The sequence below is a fragment of the Scyliorhinus torazame genome, chromosome 10 (assembly GCF_047496885.1).
Source record: "Scyliorhinus torazame isolate Kashiwa2021f chromosome 10, sScyTor2.1, whole genome shotgun sequence".
NCBI classification, from domain to species: domain Eukaryota; kingdom Metazoa; phylum Chordata; class Chondrichthyes; order Carcharhiniformes; family Scyliorhinidae; genus Scyliorhinus; species Scyliorhinus torazame.
In genome coordinates this window covers 32202065-32214513 of record NC_092716.1, presented here as the reverse complement: position 1 = coordinate 32214513, position 12449 = coordinate 32202065, and positions in this window count along the sequence as shown.

The window sequence follows — 12449 nt, the reverse complement described above, 5'->3', positions numbered from 1 at the left end:
ACCAATGTCTTGTACAACTTCAACAAGACGTCCCAACTCCTGTATTCAATGTTCTGACCAATGAAACCAAGCATGCCGAATGCCTTCTTCACCACCCTGTCCAACTGCGACTCCACCTTCAAGGAGTTATGAACCTGTACTCCTAGATCTCTTTGTTCTATAACTCTCCCCAACGCCATACCATTAACTGGGGCTTGGCTTTCTGTGGCTAGGATATGGATCATTTGAACCTATTTGCATCCTATTAATTGGCTGGACACCAGATTTTCCACACCTCCATGATGCTTCACCCGCTCGGCTGCGATTTATGCGGGCACGGATTGGTGCTAGTATTTGCCTATGTGGTCCTGATGCGGTGGACCTCACCCTTGGTGGACCAAGGGGTAAGTATTTAACGTAAGTGCCCCCAAAGTCCATTGGAGGCCCCCACGATGCACATCTTGCTTACCTCCAACCCCCCCCCCCCATCTGACCAACCACCAGAGAGCCCCCCATCAGACACCCACCCTAATATCAGAGACCCCCTCCCAACAATTACTCCTGCCTGGAAGCGAAAGAACAGTCCAGACAGAAAGTGAAAATTCATTGCTTTTTCACTTACCTGTCCCTTACACCTGCTGACTCAGACAGACGTGTAAAAAGCAGCAGTAGCTACTTAATAAAAGGAAAAACCTCCTCAGATCTTTTGATATATTGCAAGACTTGCAAGAGTAAGCTCTGCGCAGGTGAAGGAGACAAAGCCTGGGTGAGACACACCCAGAGTGGGAACTGGAACTTGGTAATTTGGTGCAGTGAGGTAATCAGGAAAGGTAAGGGGTCAGTCTAATTCTGCTGTTTTTCAGTTAAAAGTGCAGTGTGTAGATTAGTGTCTGATTGGCTGAAGCTGATTGGCCCCACCCTAATTGCTGAGAGGCGGTTATCTGTCAGTCACCTGAGGCCTGTTTAGTGGCACAAAGGTGCACATTGTATTCTTCTCTTTGAAGTTTAAGTAGTATGAGTCACCCTGGTTAGCTGATGTCTGTATAAAAGACAGACAGAAAGCGCACTCAGTAAGCTCTGTGTAGGTCAAGGAGACACAGCCTGAGTGAGACACATCCAGAGTGGGAATTGGAACTTGGTAATTTGGTGCAGGCAGGTAATTTGGTGCAGAGTGGGAGAAGGTGCTTTTCCCCTATTATTTTGTTCTCTCTCTTTCTTCTGGCCTGTAACTTTTAATCTGCAGGGAGGGAACCAGAGAACATCTGAGAACTTGGGAATGTAAGTGATTTTTATTTATTTTTATTACCTTTTCAAATTGTGTGTGGGGGGAGGGGGGTAACTAAAGTGACATCGCAGTAAATCTGTGACCTGATTGGCTGGTTGGGAATCTACACTAAATTTAAAAAAATTAAGCATTGTTAAACTAATTAAACATAATTACTTAATTATAATTTAGAGGGGTATCTAAGTCAGAGATCGGAGAGTACTGTATTTAGCTTTCATATTTATAGTAGAAATCTAGTGCTAGGAAACATATAGTTTTTTTTGTTTTTTTAAAGTTTTTTTTTATTCTCCTTTTTCACGTTTTCTCCCACATTTACACCCATCAACAATAAACAATAATCAACAAGATATGTCAATCCCCATAATAACAACGATCCCATCCGCCCACCAACCCCCAAACCTCAACCCGCATGTTTACATAAACAAATGACAAAAAGAAATCAGGGATTACCCGTAGTCACCCTTAATCTACACGGCTCTACACCCCCCCCCGCCCCCCCCAACCAACGCCATCCAGCCTCTAAGAGAGTACCTTGTAGCCCCCCCCCCCCACCAAGTCTCCAGCTCCTCCCGTCCACTGCCTCTTGTAAAACTCCTCCTGCCAACCTTGGTTCCCTCCCCCAACCTCGGTTCCCTCCCCCCAACTTTCCACCCCGGCTAGACCACTCGGACCCTGTTCTGTCAGGCTCCGATGGCCGCAGCCCCTCCCCCACCTCACTCCCGTTCACTGGGAAAGCCCAAAGATCCCCTTTTAGCACACAAACCCCGCATATCCACCTACACCCCAAAGAGCCCTTCTTTCGAGTGAAAGTCCCATCCCTTCCCGTGTCCAAATATATACAACATTGGCTCCTTTAGCCTCTACACCCGCGCGCAGTGATACAAAAAAAAAGAAGAAAATACAATTTTGAGGTTACATCGGCACATGACCATTCCTCAATTTGTCAGTTCTGCCACAGTCCTTCTGCCTTTGCAAACTCCTCCGCCGCTTCCGCCGTTCCAAAATAAAAGTCCCTGAGCTTGTAAGTCACCCTCAGCTTCGCTGGACATACAATGCCGCACTGCACCTTGCCAATGTACAGTGCCCTCTTCACCCAGTTGAAGGCAGCCCGTCTCCTCGCCAGCTCCACCGTAAAGTCCTGGTATACACGTATACCAGCTCCAGTCCACTGCACCACCCGCTTCTGCTTGGCCCAGCTCAGGACCTTCTCCTTCACACTGTATCTACGGAAGCACAAAGTCACTGCCCTTGGCGGCTCACTCGCCTTTGGTACAACAGGCCTCCACGACCAATGAGCCCGATCCAGTTCATATCGGGAGGGGTCCTCCCCCTCCCCCAGTAGTTTTGCCAGCATCGCGGCACAATACTCAGTCGGCTTCGGTCCTTCAACTCCTTCGGGCAGCCCCACGACCCTCAAATTCTGTCGCCTGGATCTGTTTTCTAGATCTTCCATTTTTCCTCGCAGATTCTTGTTCATGTTCATCACCTTCCACATCTGCATCCCCATCGAAGCAAGTTGATCACCGTGCTGCAATACCGTCTCCTCCACTTCCTTTAGCGCCTCCCCTTGCTCTCGCACCTCCGCCACTGCGCTCGCCACCGCCGTCTTCACCGGGGAAACCGCCTCCTCCACCAGCACATTCAAAACCTCCCTCATCTCCTTCCTCACCATCTCCATACATTTCTCAATCTGCGCCAACTGCTTTTGGAATTCCGCAGCCATCACCTTTGTTAGTTCTTCAGCCGTAAGCACTGCGGCCTCCCCTGGTGCTCCAGTCTCCATTTTCTTTGTTGACCCCGCGGTGACCTTTCCCCTCTCCAACGGACTTTCAGCCGCTTTTTTCCTGGCAGTTTTTTGGGTGTTTTTTGGCATCCTTCTTCTCCTTGCGCTATCTCCCGACTTTTACTGCCGTCGCTGGCCTAGGACCGGGCGTTACTCCCCGAAAATGCCGTTCCCGAACGGGAGCCCTCCGATGTGCGGCTGCCTCCCGCCCACCGTCACCGGAACAGGAAACATATAATTAACAGTAACTTTTTTAAAAAAAAACATTTTAAAATTTAATTTACTAATTAATTGACGCAATGTCAATTAGACGGGTGCGGTGCTCTGACTGTGAGATGTGGCAGGTCCGGGAGGCTTCCAGCATCTAATTGCTGAGAGGCAGTTATCTGGCAGTCACCTGAGGCCTGTTTAGGGGCACAAAGGTACACATTGTATTCTTCTCTTTGAAGTTTAAGTAGTGTGAGTCATCCTAAAGTCTGTATAAAAGACAGACAGAAAGCGCACATAGTAAGCATTGCACAGGTCAAGAGACACAGACAGAGTGAGAATTTGAAACTTAGTAATTTGGTGCAGTGAGGTAATTCGGAGCAGAGTGGGAGAAGGTGTTTTTTCCCTACTGTTTTGTCCTCTCTCTTTCTTCGGGCCTGTAAATTTTAATCAGCAGGGAGAGAACCTGAGAACATCTGAGACCCTCAGAAGGTAAGTAAGTGAGTTTTATTCATTTTTTACTTTTATTACCTTTTCAAATTGTGTGGGTGGGGGGCGGAGGGGGGGAACTGAAGTGACATCACAGAAAAGCTGTGACCTGAGTGGCTGGTTGGGAATCTACACTAAATTAAAAAAATTAAGCATTGGTAACTAATTAAACATAATTACTTAATTATAATTTAGAGGGGTATCTAAGCCAGAGATCGGAGAGTACTGTATTTAGCTTTCACATTTATAGTAGAAATCTAGTGCTAGGAAACATATAGTTAACAGTAACTTTTTAAAAAACATTTTAAAATTTAATTTACTAATTAATTGACGCAATGTCAGTTAGAGGGGTGCTGTGCTCTGACTGTGAGATGTGGCAGGTCCAGGAGGCTTCCAGCGTCCCGGATGGCTTCATTTGCAGAAAGTGCACCCAACTGGAGCTCCTCACAGACCGCATGGTTCGGTTGGAGCAGCAGTTGGATGCATTTAGGAGCCTGCAGGTGGCGGAAAGCGTCATAGATAGCAGTTATATAAATGTGGTCACACCTAGGGGCAGGCAGAGAAATGGGTGACCATCAGAAAGGGCAGGCAGTCAGTGCAGGAATCCCCTGTGGTTGTCCCCCTCTCGAACAGGTATACATACCCCTTTGGATACTGTCGGGGGGGATAGCCTATCAGGCGAAAACAGCAGCAGCCAGAGCAGTGGCACCACGGCTGGCTCTGATGTTCAGCAGGGAGGGTCAAAGCGCAGAAAAGCAATAGTAATAGGGGACTCTGTAGTCAGGGGCACAGATAGGCCCTTCTGTGGACGTGAAAGAGACTCCAGGATGGTATGTTGCCTTCCCTGGTGCCAGGGTCCAGGATGTCTCTGAGCGGGTAGCGGGCATCCTGAGGGGGAGGGCAAACAGGCACAGGTCGTTGTACATATTGGTACTAATGACATAGGCAGGAAGGGGCATGAGGTCCTGCAGCAGGAGTTCAGGGAGCTAGGCAGAAAGTTAAAAGACAGGACCTCTAGGGTTGTAATCTCGGGATTACTCCCTGTGCCACGTGCCAGTGAGGCTAGAAATAGGAAGATAGAGCAGCTAAACATGTGGCTAAACAGCTGGTGTAGGAGGGAGGGTTTCCATTATCTGGACCACTGGGAGCTCTTCCGGGTCAGGTGTGACCTGTATAAGAAGGATGGGTTGCATCTAAACTGGAGAGGCATAAATATCCTGGCCGCGAGGTTTACTACTGTCACACGGGAGGGTTTAAACTAGTATGGCGGGGGGTGGGCACCGGAGCAATATTTCAGAAGGTGAAAGCATTGAGGGAGAACTAGAGAATAGGGCCAGTATGGCTCTGAAGCAGAGCAGACAGGGAAATGTTGTTGAACACAGCGGGTCTGGTGGCCTGAAGTGCATATGTTTTAATGCAAGAAGTATTACGGGTAAGGCAGATGAACTTAGACCTTGGATTAGTACTTGGAACTATGATGTTGTTGCCATTACAGAGACTTGATTGAGGGAAGGAAAGGATTAGCAGCTAAACGTTCCAGGATTTAGATGTTTCAGGCGGGATAGAGGGGAATGTAAAAGGGGTGGCGGAGTTGCGCTACTGGTTAGGGAGAATATCACAGCTGTACTATGGGAGGACCGCTCAGAGGGCAGAGAGGCTATATGGGTAGAGATCAGGAATAAGAAGAGTGCAGTCACAATGTTGGGGGTTTTCTACAGGCCTTCCAACAGCCAGCGGGAGATAGAGGAGCAGATAGGTAGACAGATTTTGGAAACGAGTAAAAACAACAGGGTTGTTGTGATGGGAGACTTCAACTTCCCCAATATTGACTGGGACTCATTTAGTGCTAGGGGCTTAGACGGGGCAGAGTTTGTAAGGAGCATCCAGGAGGGCTTCTTAAAACAATATGTCCAACTAGGGAAGGGGCTGTACTGGACCTGGTATTGGGGAATGAGCCCGGCCAGGTGGTAGAAGCTTCAGGAGGAGAGCATTTCAGGAACAGTGACCACAATTCGGCAAGTTTTAAAGTGCTGGTGGACAAGGATAAGAGTGGTCCTCGGGTGAATGTGCTAAATTGCGGGAAGGCTAATTATAACAATATTAGGCGGGAACTGAAGAACCTAGATTGACATGTGGGAGGCTTTCAAATGTCAGTTGAAAGGAATTCAGGACCGGCATGTTCCTGTGCGGAAGAAGGATAAATATGGCAAATTTCAGGAACCTTGGATAACGAGAGATATTGTAGGCCTCATCAAAAAATAAAAGGTGGCATTTGTCAGGGCTAGGAGGCTGGGAACAGACAAAGCCTGTGTGGAATATAAGGAAAGTTGGAAGGAAGTTAAGCAAGGAGTCAGGAGGGCTAGAAGGGGTCACGAAAAGTAATTGGCAAATAGTGTTAAGGAAAATCCTAAGGCTTTTTACACGTACATAAAAAGTAAGAGGGTAGCCAGTGAAAGGGTTGGCCTACTGAAGGGTAGGGAAGGGAATCTATGTGTGGAACCAGAGGAAATGGGCGAGGGACTAAATGAATACTTTGCATCAGTATTCACCAAAGAGAAGGAATTGGTGGATGTTGAGTCTGGAGAAGGGTGTGTGAATAGCCTGGGTCACATTGAGATCCAAAAAGAAGAGATGATGGGCGTCTTGAAAAATATTAAGGTAGATAAGTCCCCAGGGCCTGATGGGATCTACCCCAGAATACTGAAGGAGGCTAGAAAGGAAATTGCTGAGGACTTGACAGAAATCTTTGGATCCTCACTGTCTTCAGGTGATGTCCTGGAGGACTGGAGAATAGCCAATGTTGTTCCTTTGTTTAAGAAGGGTAGCAAGGATAATCCAGGGAACTACAGGTCGGTGAGCCTTACATCAGTGGTAGGGAAATTACTGGAGAGAATTCTTCGAGACAGGATCTACTCCCATTTGGAGGCAAATGGCATATTAGTGAGAGGCAGCATGGTTTTGTGAAGGGGGGGTCGTGTCTCACTAACTTGATAGAGTTTTTCGAAGAGGTCACAAAGATGATTGATGCAGGTAGGGCAGTGGATGTTGTCTATGTGGACTTCAGTAAGGCCTTTGACAAGGTGCCTCATGGTAGACTGGTACAAAAGGTGAAGTCACATGGGATCAGGGGTGAGCTGGCAAGGTGGATACAGAACTGGCTAGGTCATAGAAGGCAGAGAGTAGCAATGGAAGTGTGCTTTTCTAATTGGAGGGCTGTGACTAGTGGTGTTCCGCAGGGATCAGTGCTGGGACCTTTGCTGTTCGTAGTATATATAAATGATTTGGAGGAAAATGTAACTGGTCTGATTAGTAAGTTTGCAGATGACACAAAGAGTTGGTGGAATTGTGGATAGCGATGAGGACTGTCAGAGGATACAGCAGGATTTAGGTCGTTTGGAGACTTGGGCGGAGAGGTGGCAGATGGAGTTTAATCTGGACAAATGTGAGGTAATGCATTTTGGAAGGTCTAATGCAGGTGGGGAATATACAGTGAATGGTATAACCCTCAATCGTATTGAAAGTCAGAGAGATCTAGGTGGACAGGTCCACAGGTCACTGAAAGGGGCAACACAGGTGGAGAAGGTAGTCAAGAAGGCATACGGCATGCTTGCCTTCATTGGCCAGGGAATTGAATATAAGAATGGGCATGTCATGTTGCAGCTGTATAGAACCTTAGTTAGGCCACACATGGAGTATAGTGTTCAATTCTGGTCACCACACTACCGAAGGAGGTGGAGGCTTTAGAGAGGGTGCAGAAGAGATTTACCAGGATGTTGCCTGGTATGGAGGGCATTAGCTATGAGGAGCGGTTGAATAAACTCGGTTTGTTCTCACTGGAACGACGGAGGTTGAGGGGCGACCTGATAGAGGTCTACAAAATTATGAGGGCCATAGACAGAGTGGATAGTCAGAGGCTTTTCTCCAGGGTAGAGGGGTCCATTACTCGGGGGGCATAGGTTTAAGGTGCGAGGAGCAAGGTTTAGAGATGTATGAGGCAAGTTTTTTACACAGAGGGTAGTCGGTGCCTGGAACTCCATGCAGGAGGAGGCGGTGGAAGCAGGGACGATAGTGACATTTAAGGGGCATCTTGACAAATACATGAATAGGATGGGAATAGAGGGATATGGACCCAGGAAGTGTAGAAGATTTTAGTTTAGTCTGGCAGCATGGTCGGCACGGGCTTGGAGGGCCGAAGGGCCTGTTCCTGTGCTGTACTTTTCTTTGTTCTTTGTACTTCTATTCATTTTCTAAAAGTAATAGCTTTTAGTATGCTGTAATTGACAGGAGAATAGCTTCCAGATAGCCAAGTGTCTGGATTGTAGCTTTTCATTTCCCTTCAGGCTTGAATGCATCTCATTTTGAACATAACCACTATGTTTATAAACATCTAGCTAGGATTGGCAGCTTTGAACCACATCAAAAGCAGTTTAGTGCCTTACACTGAGAAAAAGAGGAAGTGAAAGCACCACATAGTCTGAGGCAGCAGGTGTAAGGGACGGGTATCATAGACTCATAGGATTCCTACAGTGCAGAAGGATGCCATTTGGTCCAGAGTCTGCACCAACCCTCAAAAAGAGAATCCTACCCTCCCCCGTATCCCCCAACCCTGTAACCTAACCTACACATTTTTGAACACTAAAGGGTAATTTAGCATGGTCAAACAACCTAACCTGCACATCGTTGAACTGTGGGGGGAAACTGGAGCACCTGGGAGAAACCTACACTGACACAGGGAGAATGTGAAAACTCCACACAGACAGCCCCCAAGGTAGGAATCAAAACCTCGTGTTGTGAGGTTGCAGTGCTTACCACTGTGCCAGGTAGAGTAAAAACCAGTGAGGCTGATATGAGGCCCGATGGAGGTCTTTGATGGGAGTCTCTGATATGGGAGGGGGTCTCTGATTGCGAGCTATATGGTGGGGCATATCTTTGATTGGGGTCTCTGATGAGGGTCTGATTAGGGTCTCTGATGGAGAGTCTGGTGGGGATCTCTGGTGAGGGCCTCTGATGGGGGGGTCTGTTGGGAGTCTCTGATAGGGGTCTGTGATAGGGGTGTCTGATGGGGGTTCTGATAGGGGTGCTTGATGGGGGTTCTGATGGGGGTCTGTGATAGGGATCTCTGATTGGGGGGTCTGTTGGGGGTCTCTGATAGGGGTCTGTGATAGAGGTGTCTGATGGGGGTTCTGATATGGGGGTTCTGATGGGGGTCTGTGATAGGGGTCTCTGATTGGGGGGTCTGATGGGGGTCTCTGATGGGGAGTCTAGTGGGGATCTCTGGTGAGGGTCTCTGATTGGGGCCTCTGATGGGGGTCTCTGATTGGGGGGTCTGTTGGGGGTCTCTGATGGGGTGTCTGATGGGGGTTCTGATAGGGGTTCTGATGGGGGTCTGTGATAGGGTTCTCTGATTGGTGGGTCTGATGGGGGTCTCTGATAGGGGTGTCTGATGGGGGTTCTGAGAGGGGTCTCTGATTGGAGGGTCTGATGGGGGTCTCTGGTAGTGGTCTATAATGGGATTATGGTGCGAGGGAATCAGGTCACCCTCAGGTGTGTGCACTGTGCGAGGTGACCCAGCAATTCCCATGGTGTGGGGGAGGGAGGGGCGGAAGAATGCTCCTACTTGTTAGCAGGGGAGGGGGCAGGGTTTGTGTTTTAGGGAAAGGGGGGGCCAGCTGCCAGAATTTGGTATCGGGCCGCCCGCTCAAAATGGCAGCCCGACAGTGGGATTCAGAACAGAATCCATCAAGCTCCCCCTATGCATAAATTAGCATGGCAAGGGTAAGTGAATTTCTCCTGGACTCCGCTCCTAATGCCAGTGCGGACCAGGAGCAATTTACTTCCGGTGGGACAACATAGTCTCCCAAACAGAGAATCCTGCCCAAGATGAGGCATCACTTGCAAGGCCAGAATTTATTGTCCTTTCCTCATTACCCTGGAGAAGTTGGTGTTGAACCGTTTTCTTGAACCATTATGGTCCATGTGGTGTAGGTATTCCCACAGGGTTGCCGGGAAAGGAGTTCCAGGATTTTGACGCAGCAACAAAGATGGAATGATGATATATTTCCAAGTAAGGATGATGTGTGCATTTGGAGGGTAACTTTGGGTTGGTGGTGTCTCCACTCTGCCAATTGTCCTTATTCTTTCAGGTGCTGGAGGTTGTGGGCTTATGAGATGCTGTCAAGGAAGCTTTGATGAGTTGTAGTCGTGCACCTCACATATGGTACACCCTGCAGCATGCGTGCAACGGTGGCGGAGGGAGAGAATGTTTAAGGCAGTGGATGGGGTGCCAATCAAGTGGGCTGTTTGGTGCTGGATGGTGTGGAGCTTCTTGAGTATCGTTGGACCTGCACTCATCCAGGTAAGTGGAGATTATTCCACCACGCTCCTGACTTGTAAATGGTGGAAAAGCTTTGGAGACACAGAATACCCAGCCTCTGACCTGCTGTTGAAGCCACAGTGTTTGTATGACTGGTCCTGTTAAGTTTCTTGCTCTCTGTGGTTCAGGTGCTCAATAGGTTAACCAATTGAAGTATTCCGGAGTCTGGAAAGGTAATGTGAAACATTGCTTTTGGGGATACCAATTTTAAATTTGAGTTCGAATAATAATCTTTATTGTCTCAAGTAGGCTTACATTAACACTGCAATGAAGTTACTGTGAAAAGCCCCTAGTCGCCACACTACGGCGCCTGTTCGGGTACACTGAGGGAGAATTCAGAATGTCCAATTCACCTAACAGCACGTCTTTCGGGGCTTGTGGGAGGAAACCGGAGCTTCCGGAGGAAACCCACACAGACACGGGGAGAACGTGCAGACTCCACACAGACAGTGAGCCAAGCCGGGAATCGAACCCGGGACCCTGGAGCTGTGAAGCAACAGTGCTAACCACTGTGCTAACGTGCTGCAGTTAAAACTGCAGAGAAGAGCCCTCAGGCTCTCCACACCCCGCACCCAGAGATGAACTAAATGATCCTATTCAATAGTAAAACAGACTAAGAAATTCTGAAGAAAGCCTGAGCAGCAAGAATATAACAAACGTACAAAATAAATGTTATTAGGAAACTGAAAGTACGAATGATTGGGATTTATGACAGCCAACTCTTTCAAATTCAATTTTGAGTTTTACTTTTACACGGAGATGACAATACACACTATCCAATAAAACCTGCAACTGTGAAAGCTTGCTTTACATTTTGCTTTACCCTTCATATCAGTAGAAAATTATGTGAGCATAAATAAGATTTCGCTCTGGCAGTATAAACCTTTAGATTGATTTGCACTGTTGTCAGTGGATGAAGGACAAACAAGGCAGCGAAACATTGAATACCAAATAAGGGTGACAGTCAGATTGAACCTCATGTCTTCAGAGTTAATGGTCTTCCTCAACGCAATATCCAAATGAAGGGCTAATTGCTGCGTGTAAACTTGCCAGCGTCCTCCAAAATGTGTGCTGGCTGTGCACGTCAATACTCAGCAAACGTTAGTAAAATTATGGTCATGGCATTTGGAAAAAAAACCTAAGTATATTCTAAATCAGTTAACACATGACAGATTGTTTATTTGATTAAATAATACTTCATGACAAAGATTTTAGTACAGTCTCACGGTAGCCTTATGAAATTTTCATGCTTCATTCAATTAAACCTCAGAAACATCTAGCAGTTCAAATACATATTGTCTGCTTCCAGATTTCTATTTGGTCTAGAGAGTATTTTGAACTCCAGGGTAATTGGCTGTCACCGATGGTGATAGTGATGGGAGCAGTCTCAAGCGACGAATCAAGAGCATCGTCTAAGAAGCACTGGCAGAGACCTCCTGTGGCAGGCACAGAGTGATTGGTCGCACACAGGGCCTCTCCAGCCTGAAGGCGTTGCTTTGGGCACTTTATACCCGCTTGCGGGTAGTTCCAGCAGAAACGTGGTGCGGAAGGTGGAGAAGGAGAGGTTGTCCCCAGGAGTGGCATGTCTACTGACTACCAGTGCCAGAAATAAACAATTAAAGAGCTGGCTAAGGAACTGGAGGGGACCTGTGGCGCAGTAACAATTTCAAGAATAGCAAGAGGGGGGTCGCTGTCAGTGGGAAAGCCCCAGGTGGAGCAGTTGATGGCCTTCATCAAGGAGGAATTTTGGCAGCAGTAGCACCTCTGCGAGGATTGCTGGATCGGGTGAATTGAAAATGAAATGAAAACCGCTTATTGTCACAAGTAGGCCTCAAATGAAGTTACTGTGAAAAGCCCCGAGTCGCCACATTCTGGCGCCTGTTCGGGGAGGCTGGTACGGGAATTGAACCGTGCTGCTGGCCTGCCTTGGTCTGCTTTAAAAGCCAGCGATTTAGCCCAGTGTGTTAAACCTCGTTCTCCCCGTGTGTGCGTGGGTTTCCTCCGGGTGCTCCGGTTTCCTCCCACAGTCCAAAGATGTGCAGGTTAGGTGGATTGGCCATGTTAAATTGTCCTTAGTGTCCAAAATTGCCCTTAGTGTTGGGTGTGGTTACTGGGTTAAGGGGATAGGGTGGAGGTGTGGGCTTCGGTAGGGTGCTCTTTCCAAGAGCCGGTGCAGACTCGATGGGCCGAATGGCCTCCGTCTGCACTGTAAATAAATTCTATAAACCAGCCCATGGAGAAGTGCTCGAGGCACAGGGGGCGACGACACGCGAGTTGGAGAAGGTGGTGTTTGACCAGAGCGATCGAATTGCACCCTTGGAGGCAGAGCTGGG